Genomic DNA, 10,276 nt, shown 5'->3' on the forward strand with positions numbered 1-10,276 from the left:
TGGAGGTTTTCCCTTAATTCGACCTCAAAACAGGCCACTACAGGAAAACCTACAGGATGTCCTAAAAACATACAGGATTCCCTGTATTTCTACAGGATATAGTCGAGAGCAAAACGATGGGTGCTGAAGGTGATGGAAGGCTTAGGGAAGGTGGTTGGTGGATGGAATGGAATGAGAAAGTGCCTAGGGTCACTCAGAACTCAAAACCAAGGTTGGGAGATAGTTGGATTTGCTCAACATGCTTGAAGAAATTTCCTTGAAGAATGATGAATTTGGTGAGGGTCTTAGTGAAAGTGAGGAATGATCATGGATGGGTGAACTTTGGAGGAGGTTGCTTGCTATAAAATATTTCTCTACTTCTGAAACACCTACACTGCATCAAATAATGATATTTTCCCAAAAATCATGTAAACAAGAAGAATTTTAATGAGCTAGAAAAATGGAGTTTAATGAGCTAGTTGTCTACTTCATGCATGAGGAAAATTTGCAGAATAAAATGGAATCATTGATGAGATCTACTGTAAGACTGAAAATGGAGGAAATGGTAATTAAATCCTACACTTGCAAACTAATAAAATGGTGGTTCAAGTACAGTAAACTCTAAATTCTATGAGAAAGTAGAAATATGTCTTTTTGGGGTTGCATAGGGGTCCTTTCCTCAAATCATGATCCCTGAAGGAAGAAGTGAGGCCAAGACACCTATTGACAACTTTTTGGTGTTCGTTTTATCCCTTCTAACCTACTACTAAAGTAAAGCACAAATGGAAGTGAAATAAACAAACTAATCAAATCTACACTACTTGCAATGAAATACTTCTAAGGACAATTTAACCATGAATCTATGAAACTAATATAAGCATATAAATACAAGAAGAGGAGTCGTTTCTGCTAGGGTTGGTCCCTAACCCAAGAGCTTCAACCCTCTGAGTTAACTTAGTACCGGATCATAAAAAAGCTCATTCTTATTGTCAAAATAGAAAATTACTTAGCAATGTCTTCCACAAGTCTGGAACTAAAAAATAACTAGTGATTTTACAACAAAAATTCGAATACTAATGATGCTCTAGGCCTGTTTATTTATACAATTGAAGTCTCCAATGACTTCCTTAAATCTACGGAGGTTCAGCTCCCAAACTCGAGATGAACTAGCTCTTTCACTATCACTTGCTCGATTACCTTTTGATCTTCATGACTTGGCTGCTTGTACTCTGAGCTAGTGTGATTGATGGAGAAATATTCGAATGAGGGAGGAGTAAATGAGGAGGAATTACCTCCTACAATATCTCTTCCTTGTCCCATTCGAGTTTCAGCCTTTAATCTTGCCAAAATTCCCTGATTTTCTCTCATAAACCTGCATTTAATGAACATTAGTCCACTAGGCATAATATCTCACTTTGAATCATCTCAATAAACAAAATATAATCAAAACATGTAATAAATTGTCAGAAGAGTTTATTTGACTAAGCTAGGAGGTGAATTAAGGTCCATATAGTTACCCAATGGTGAGGCTCCTCACAAGGCTCACCAAAAAGGTTTGCAATTCACTATTTAGGTGGTTTAACATCTCTCTAGAAAGCACCACAATGGCTTAGATTACCCTATCCAAGTGGTTTAACTACTATATAACGATCACCATAGTGATTTGGTCATCAACTAGGCCTTCCATGTGCCATATAGGCTTATATAGATAGTCTAATGGCCTCAAGCACCACAATAGTAGGGATACCATCCCAAGTTGGTGAGCATAGGGTTCAGTCACAAACTCCAACTCCGCTATTAGCTATATACATTGCAAGCCAAGTCTCTAGGGAACTCTCTCTTGCAACCAATGCTTTTCTCTTCTTCTGCTACATACACTTCCACTGCTCTTTGTTCTCTCTTTCTCTTCTAATCTCCCCCCTTCAATGATTTCGTTGTCATTCTTCTGGAACAACTATCCCACCTCAATCCGTGAGGGGGAAATGGGGATGGGAATTGGCCTATGCCCACATCCCCAACCTCATCTGATCAATTCCATGTCACTGCAAGTGGGTGGTTGGTTCGTAAGTGGTTGGAATATAATGTCTCTTATTATGGCATCAAGAGATCAATGTGGCTACTATGGGATCACAACACGCAACTTCCCTCCGCTCAAGCTTTGGATCTATATCCCTTTGTTCAAACTATTTATTAAATTTACACTCACTCTTTTAAGTGTTCACATAGTTTTTATTTTATTTAACTAACGAGGTTGTCAATATGTTGTTATATTTACAACCGTGGAGGGGTGAAATAAAAAACACTATTACCTAATACACTCCTTACATGAAAACAATTTTTTAGCATGATAAACTGTGAATGTAAACATTTTTTAATTTTGCATCACATCATTTTTAAAAAAGCATGTCACACTCAAATTAATTTTAATATAGTTAACGAAATTTCCAAATATACATCAACTTTTTTTTATTGTAATACATAATATAATTAAAAAACAAAACAAAACAAACAAACAAACAAAAAACTTTTGAAATACTTGATACCCAAAATTTTTTATAAGAAAAATACCATACTATTTTTTTAAAAATGACACATCACCCTCAAAATAAATTAAGTTTAAAATTAAGTTTAATGAGATAAACAATGTATCCAAATATAGATCAAATCTGCTTTATTGTAATGCATAATGTCAAATTTATAATATTTTTTTTGAATACTTCATACACAATTTTTTTTTATAAAAAAATACAACACAAAAATAGTGACATGTCACCGACAAAATAATTTTAATGCTGTAAGCAAAAATTCCCGACATGTATAAAAGGTTGTTTTTGTTGCAATACAAAATGTCAAGAAGAAACCCTTAAAATACCTCGTAACCAAAAATTTATAGGAAAAGTACCACACTTGAGGAGGATGCAACATAGGGTGCATTAGTCAAAGCCTTCTAGACGGTGCATTTGTCAATTGTAATCCCCTCCCACAGATTTTGCTTTGTGTAATTTTGTCGAAATCATTAATTAGATGGTACACTAATATCGTCATTAATCCGATGGTATTTTATATATGGTAAATTTTGTTTATATCATTAATTTGAGTCGTGGAAAAGTTTTAAAAAAGATCAGGAAGATCTGGTGTATTTTTAAGTTTTTGGGACCAATTTTGAAATGTGATGTTTTCAGACATAGCAGATAATTACAGTGAATATCATTTCAGTAAAAGTCGGTTGGGAGGTTAAATCAACCCATCATCATTAATATGAATAATAAAAAATTACTCATTAAAAAGTGAGATGCATATTAAGATGTGAGATGCATGTTGACGTTACTTAGGGCTTCAGAAATTTCATTTCCCGGAGAAAAGGTGATGGACGAGGCAAAGGAATTCGCAACAGAATATCTAAACCAACTTTTGACGAGAGTGGATGTAATGGACTTCGATCAAAGCCTTTTAAGAGAGGTAAGAATTTTTTTGCCTGGTCACCTAATGTACTGTATTCTTGAATTTATAGTGGGCATTTGGTTTGATTTGATTACTGTTATCTAGAATTACCAAGTTCGAATTTCGATTCAGATATTCAATTGAATTAATCTGATTTAAAAAAAATTCAATTCTATGGTTGATTCAAAGAAATTTCAACAATATATTTAAAAAAATTTACTTATATGTTTTAAAATATATCAAATCTATTTCTAATCTAAATATAAATACCTCTTACTTTGACTTTCCCTATCTCCCTCTAAATATAAATACCTCTTCCTTTGACTTCCCTGTCTCCCTCTAAAAAAATGCCTTTGCTTTGGCTTGCTCTCTCTCCCTCTAAATTGTTTGGAATATAACCTGCAATCCAACAATGCTTTTTACTATTTAGGAAAAGTGAAAGCTCTATTAAATTAGTTAGAACAACTTTGAAATATCCCGCCCATATAATCCCTATGTACTGTAAATTTACTGTAAAGTGAATCGATCGTTGAATAATTTGGTTGAATCGAACGAAGTCATGAATATTCAATTTTTTTACAAATTCGCCCAAATTTAGTAACTATGTTGTTATCTAGGTGAGGGATGCCCTGGATTTTCCTTGCATTGCAGTGTGCCGAGATGGGAGGCTAGCGGCTTCATCGAAATATTTGGACAAAACAATTCATGGATCAAATACTTACCTTGTTAATATTTCCGTAATTAGTTATGAACTTCACAATAATTTCAATGAATGCTTAATCTCTTTTTCACGTACTCTTTCCAGGTCAAGTATGAACAAAAAGGTTTTAGAGTTGGCTAAATTGGACTTCAATATTCTCAATCAGCACATCAGAGAGAGCTACAACTTGTTTCGAGGTGGTAGTTAGAGATTCGATATTCTCAATCCGCACATCACAGAGAGCTATAACTTGTTTCAAGGTGTGTGTTAGAGATTCGATATATTGAGAATGGTTGATATAATTTTTTACCTTGAGTTTAAGTAGATTATAGATTTTTAGAATATTACAGCATTTATAGAATACTATGCTATTTAAAGGTTTGACCTTGCTAAGTTTTTAAAAATTATAAAAATTTACAATCACATAAAAATGTTTAATTTAATGGCCACCTTTATTTTAATTCCAGATTCCTATGGTAAAGAAGTTATTGTAATGTTTGGGTTTTAGGGAAAAAGAGCGCAGCAAGCTGGCAGTGAAGAAAAAATAGAGAATTCAATAATAGGGAGGAAAACAACAAGATCAACATGGATGAAAAAGGGTGAAAACTCAAATTTAAATCTGAAAACAAGAAGATCAACATGAATGAAAAGAGGTGAAGGCTCAAATTTAAGTCTTATGTGTCAAACTGCATAGTAGTCAAATCCTACCCAAGTCTACCTAAGTTTAGTTTGCTGGAATTGTAGAGATTATCCTTAGAGGAGAGGACCTGGGTTAGGGCCTATTGCGGAAGGTAGAGACATAATTTGTCTCAGGGAAACTCATGAACATGATGGTTACAAAACCCTTGTGTTTGATTGTTATTTGAACTTAGCAATTTGGAACACAGTAGTAGAAAATGGCAAAGGGTATGGGGGATACTAGTTTTAGTGAAAGAAACAAAAGGTTGTCACATTCAGTGAATGAAAGAATATGAAAATAAACAATATTTATGGTTCAAAATATTATAGAATGAGAATCACATAAGAATTGCAACATGCTATTTTTTCCCTCAAGTCTCAAAAACTTACAAAAATAAAGGGCTAGACAACAAGGATTTTTATGCAGCGTTAAAGCAAGATATTGGAAGATTTTAATGTTAGAACATCAAATCATCAAGCTAGTATTCTACGTTGCAAAGAGGATCACAATCCTATTTAGCTCACTGAAGAGGAGAATCCCCAACGGGTGAGGTGTTCAAAAGATGACAAAATTAACATCATTTTGGAGAGGAGTTGCTTACAGTGTGTGGTGTTTTCAACTTAATTATTTGCAATGGTCTAGATAGATGGAAAAGGTCTCAGAGCTTCACTTGAAACACATGCAATGGGCCAAGTGTCGTTGACTATATGATTTGCTCACAAATCTTGATAGAAAAGATAGACAAAGTTAAGATTGGAGAGCATATTTGGGACTTAAAATCACACCATAACCCAATTTAATATAAAGTCATCATGGTTAGAAGAAAGGCAGTATAGGAGGAAAACCCAATGCTCTCGTCAATCACTATCAAGGGGAAAAAATCTTCTAACACAAGAAAATTGTACTATCTTCAAGACAATGTTAGAGAGATTAATTTAGAAGGAGAAAATTGGTTTCAAAAAGCTTCAACGGTCATGAGTTAACAAATATAATTCAAAGTGCACTTGAGAAGTGCAAAAGAGAAAAAATAGGAAATCAAAATCAATTTGTTTTCCTGTAAATGCTTGGTTTGATGAGGAATGCAAAATGGCAAGGATAACCTTGAAAAAGGCAGGAAATGAGAGGATGAATGTAAAGTTATATAAGCAGATACTAAAAAGGAAAAAGGATGATTTCATGCAAACAAGGCGAGAAGAGTTAATATATATAAGCAAGAATAACCCAAAATTTTTTGGGTAGAAATTTCAACTGAGGAAGAAGAAAATCGAAAATAATATTACAGTTAATCAATGGTTTGAATATGTAAGACAACTTTATGAGAAAGAATCAGAAGCAGAGCTTCCCCCAGGTTCAACACAACTACAAAGCTCTTCATGTTACATGAGGTGGAGATTGGAATTAAGAAGCTAAAAACATGAAAGGCAAAGAACTTGGTTGAACTTCAAGCAAAGTATATAAAATGGGGAATGAACTATCTTGCACCACACATCATGGAAATATTCAACAACACCATTAAGCAAGGATTCCCAATAGATTGGACAACAATCCTAGCAATAGCCCTTTTTAAAAGTGGATACATTAATAATCCTTCCAATTATAGAACCAATATGATCAATCCTTTGTTTGAAAAGCTTTTCGATAGCATGGTAGGAAATAGAATCAATAAGTGGGCATAAGAAAAATAAAAGAGGGAAAGAGAGCACACGGTTTTTAGGTCAAAGCATTATATAATGGATCATGGCATTACGTTGAAACACATTGTTGAAAAGGTTTGGGAGGACAAAGAAGAAGTATTATGCTTCTTTTTTGACTTCAAAAATGCATTTGACACAGTCCCCATAGATAAGTTCTGGCGTAGAATGGAAGAACTTGAAATTTTTTCATTATAGAGTCGTTGTCCATAAACTTTATGAAGAGGTGAAAGTAAAAATTAGAACTTTAGCAAGCATTTCAGAAAGCTTTAGAAGTGACATTGGAGTCAAGCAAGGTTTCCCTCTATCCCCTACTCTTTTTGGTTTATATATTGATAAACTAGAAGAGTGGCTAAATCAGCAAGGTGGAGATGGTGTTCGGTTGGGGTAGTTTGTGATAAAGCTTCTTTTATATGTTCATGATCTTGTATTGATTTCTAAATCGGCCCATGGACTGCAGATGCACCTATATTCCCTTGAGCGTTTTTGTAGAGAAGTGGGGATGCAAGTCAATACTAGCAAGACGAAAATAATGATTTTTTCTAATAAAAGGAAGCAGAGGGAGCATACATTATTCTTTGAAGGAAAATTTCCTGAAGAAGTAAATGAGTACAAGTACCTAAGGAGTGATTTCAACAACAAACTAAATTGGGAGGACTGTAGAAAGAAGAGAATTTTAGGAGGGTGGAAAGCATTATATGCTCTTCAAAACAAATGTAGAGAGACAGAGTTATGGGATTGGAAAATGATTAAAGTTCCTTTTGGACTCCTAATTTGTCCAATGTTGCTATATGGGTGTGAATTGTGGGCTAGCAACACCCCCGTCTCAAAATGGAAACAAATTGAGAAAATCCAAAAATGCTTGGTCATGAGCAAGTTCAAAATAAAAAGTTTGGTACCTTAGGAGATAACTTTGAGTGAAACAAGAGAAAATCCCATCGAAGAAATTGCTATGGTGCGGTTCATAAAATATCTAAAAATAATTGATAAAGGGAGTAGGTAGATGGCCTAATGTTATCTTTAATGAAGGCATGAGTGAAAGAAAGAAAATATGGATGAGACAAAAATTACACATGGATGCAAAAATGGAATATCTACCTCAATGTATGTCCCACAAATAGCAAGGATCTAAAGAATTTTGTTATGGTGAAGCTTCGCAAATGAGTATGGGGAAAAGAGTTGGGTAGAAAGAGGAAGTACTACATTGAGGAATTCAACCCTACATGTGATCTGCAACAAAAGAGTCATTGGAGCTAGCTTTCTGTGAATGGAAAAGGTCCATATTACTCAATTAAGAACCAACTCGCATCAACTTCGGTGTGAAATAAGATGGTGGAAAAGGCCTAAAGAAGCTATGGAAGAATGGGTGTGTACATTTTGCACGTATGGGGCACTGGAATTGAAAAAACATTTCATTTTGGAATGTGATGCATTCAAAGACATCAGAGAAATTTATGGTAATATTCTAGCATTGTTTTATTGGCATTGTGTTTTCAGCTAGGGGATTGTTAGAAGGTTGGGCCAGTGCATTATTAATTTGAATAAGAAAATGATTGAATTACAAAAGGAGAAAAGCAGGGAGTTGATGGTCCCATAGACTATTTTTAGTCTCGTGGAAGTTAAAATATCGTTTTATAACCTACTTATGTGGTTTTATCATCCTATGTCTCCTTCTTAGTTTATAGAGACAAACCTTGACATCCGTTATCAGAATTATTGTCGGAAAACTTTTGCAACTGAAAGAAATATAGTCTTTTGTCTTATTTTCCTCCTGCCATTGAGAGGGGAGCTCGAGGCATGTAATTAAATTCAAGATGCCATGTGATGTATTTTGAATTATGGATAATGGAGGCACAGGAGTGGGGTGTTGTCATAAAAAATTTTATATAAATTATATTTCATATCACCTTCCTCATCTGCATATCAGTGAAACCACACCCAAAATTGATAGGCGTGGGTAGCAACCTTTATTATAATTTAAATGTTTTCGCTAAATGATGACTATTAAGTTGGGGAAATTTATTTATTTATTTTGAATGATTGGAATTTTTATTCAAAAATTTAACAACTATTAACATTGTTTAATGCCAAAGTTATATTTAAAACAAAAATTATTAATATTAATATTATTTAAATTTTAATTTTTATTAATATGGTCATTTCCATTAATTATTATTTTAAAAAATATTTAAATAAAATTATTTGAAAAAATTCATTTAAAAAAATATATATTTTAAAAATTTATCCAAAAATATTAATTTACAAAAGTAATATTATCTTTTCATTAAAAAAAATCTTCAATATTTTAAAAGATATTGCCGCTTTTGAAGGTGAATTCTACACTTTAGTTTTACGAAGATGCCCAATTCCTTTCCAGGTCAACTTTGAGTTAACATGTATACCTTTTAAAATGAAAATGACATAGTTTTTAAATAAAAAATAACTTCAAATATAATTAAAAACAAAAAATAATATACTTAATTGATTAGTTTTAATTAAAAGGCTCATAAAATATCAATTATGTTTATTGGTTTTGTTTGGTTAAAAGTAAAAATAAATATATATGTTTAGTTAGGTTTAAATAAAAGAATTATAAAACATCAATGGTCGTATTGTTAGGGTTGTTGAAATTACAACCTCGAAGATGTAAAAGAAACTCTTTTACTCATAATCATGAACCAAATATTTAGATATTAATGTGGAATAACATAAATTATATCATCTTTTAAAGCTATATATATCAACAAAAAAAATGAAAGTAAAGAAAATGTGTATTTATTTCAATACTTGTTATAAAAGTAATAAGCGGCATAAAAAAATGGGTTTTAATTAAAATACTTCAATAAAAAAAATAACGATTAAAACAATTTAACTATTCTTACTTTCTCACAATTCTCATTTTTGGTTTTTTTTAGGTGTATTTTTTAGTCATTTGAAATCTAGAAAACATTTATTGGAATTGTAAGTTTAAGTTGTGTATTCTACACAATCAAGTGCTCAAAGAGATTTTCAAGGCATTTATCCATTTATACGTTAAAAATGCAATTTAAACAATGAAAAAAATTATATTGCACTCTAAAAGAGATTCACACCTAAAGAGATTTTGATCCCTCTCAAATCTTGATAGCCCACTCACAATAAAATTCAAAAATACTAAAAATTAAAGAGATAAAATGGTTTATCTGATCACTGGGATTATGATTTCAAGAGCACCTTTCAGAAATTGTAGTCCATTATTTAGCGTCAGGAAATTAAATGGTTTTATGATTCCTTAAGAAGCACTTTTGGTCTTCAAACTTGAGTTCCTAACTTTTGTAGGTGATCCACACTTTACAATTAAAAGATAAAATTCAATGAGGAAGAAAGTAAAATGCTAATGTTTTGTTGGATAACTAAAATTATGTTTATAAGAGCACTTTACAATATCTGAACAAAGTACATTGTTTACATTAAATGCATCAAATAATTTTGCATTTCTTTAGAAATCACTTTCGTTTTTCAACCTTTAGTACCTGGAATCTAAATGGAATCCACACTTTAGCAATTAAGGACATATGAAATTTCAAGAACTAAAATGACACTAAATTAAAATATTGATTTTCAGAACATAAATAAAAATACAAATTTGTCTAATTAGCTAATCTAACTAATAAATAAATGAATTTGCAATGCAAACCAGGTAGAGGGCCCTACCTACTAACTTGTGCTACAAAGGAAAATTATAGTATAAGTTCTTTGCTATGAAATAAAACTTAGAATAGAATAATTTATATTAAAAGAGCAATA

This window comes from Pinus tabuliformis, chromosome 5_1 (assembly GCF_031772625.1).
Source record: "Pinus tabuliformis cultivar Carrire ecotype Pingquan chromosome 5_1, CPIR1, whole genome shotgun sequence".
Classification (NCBI taxonomy): domain Eukaryota; kingdom Viridiplantae; phylum Streptophyta; class Pinopsida; order Pinales; family Pinaceae; genus Pinus; species Pinus tabuliformis.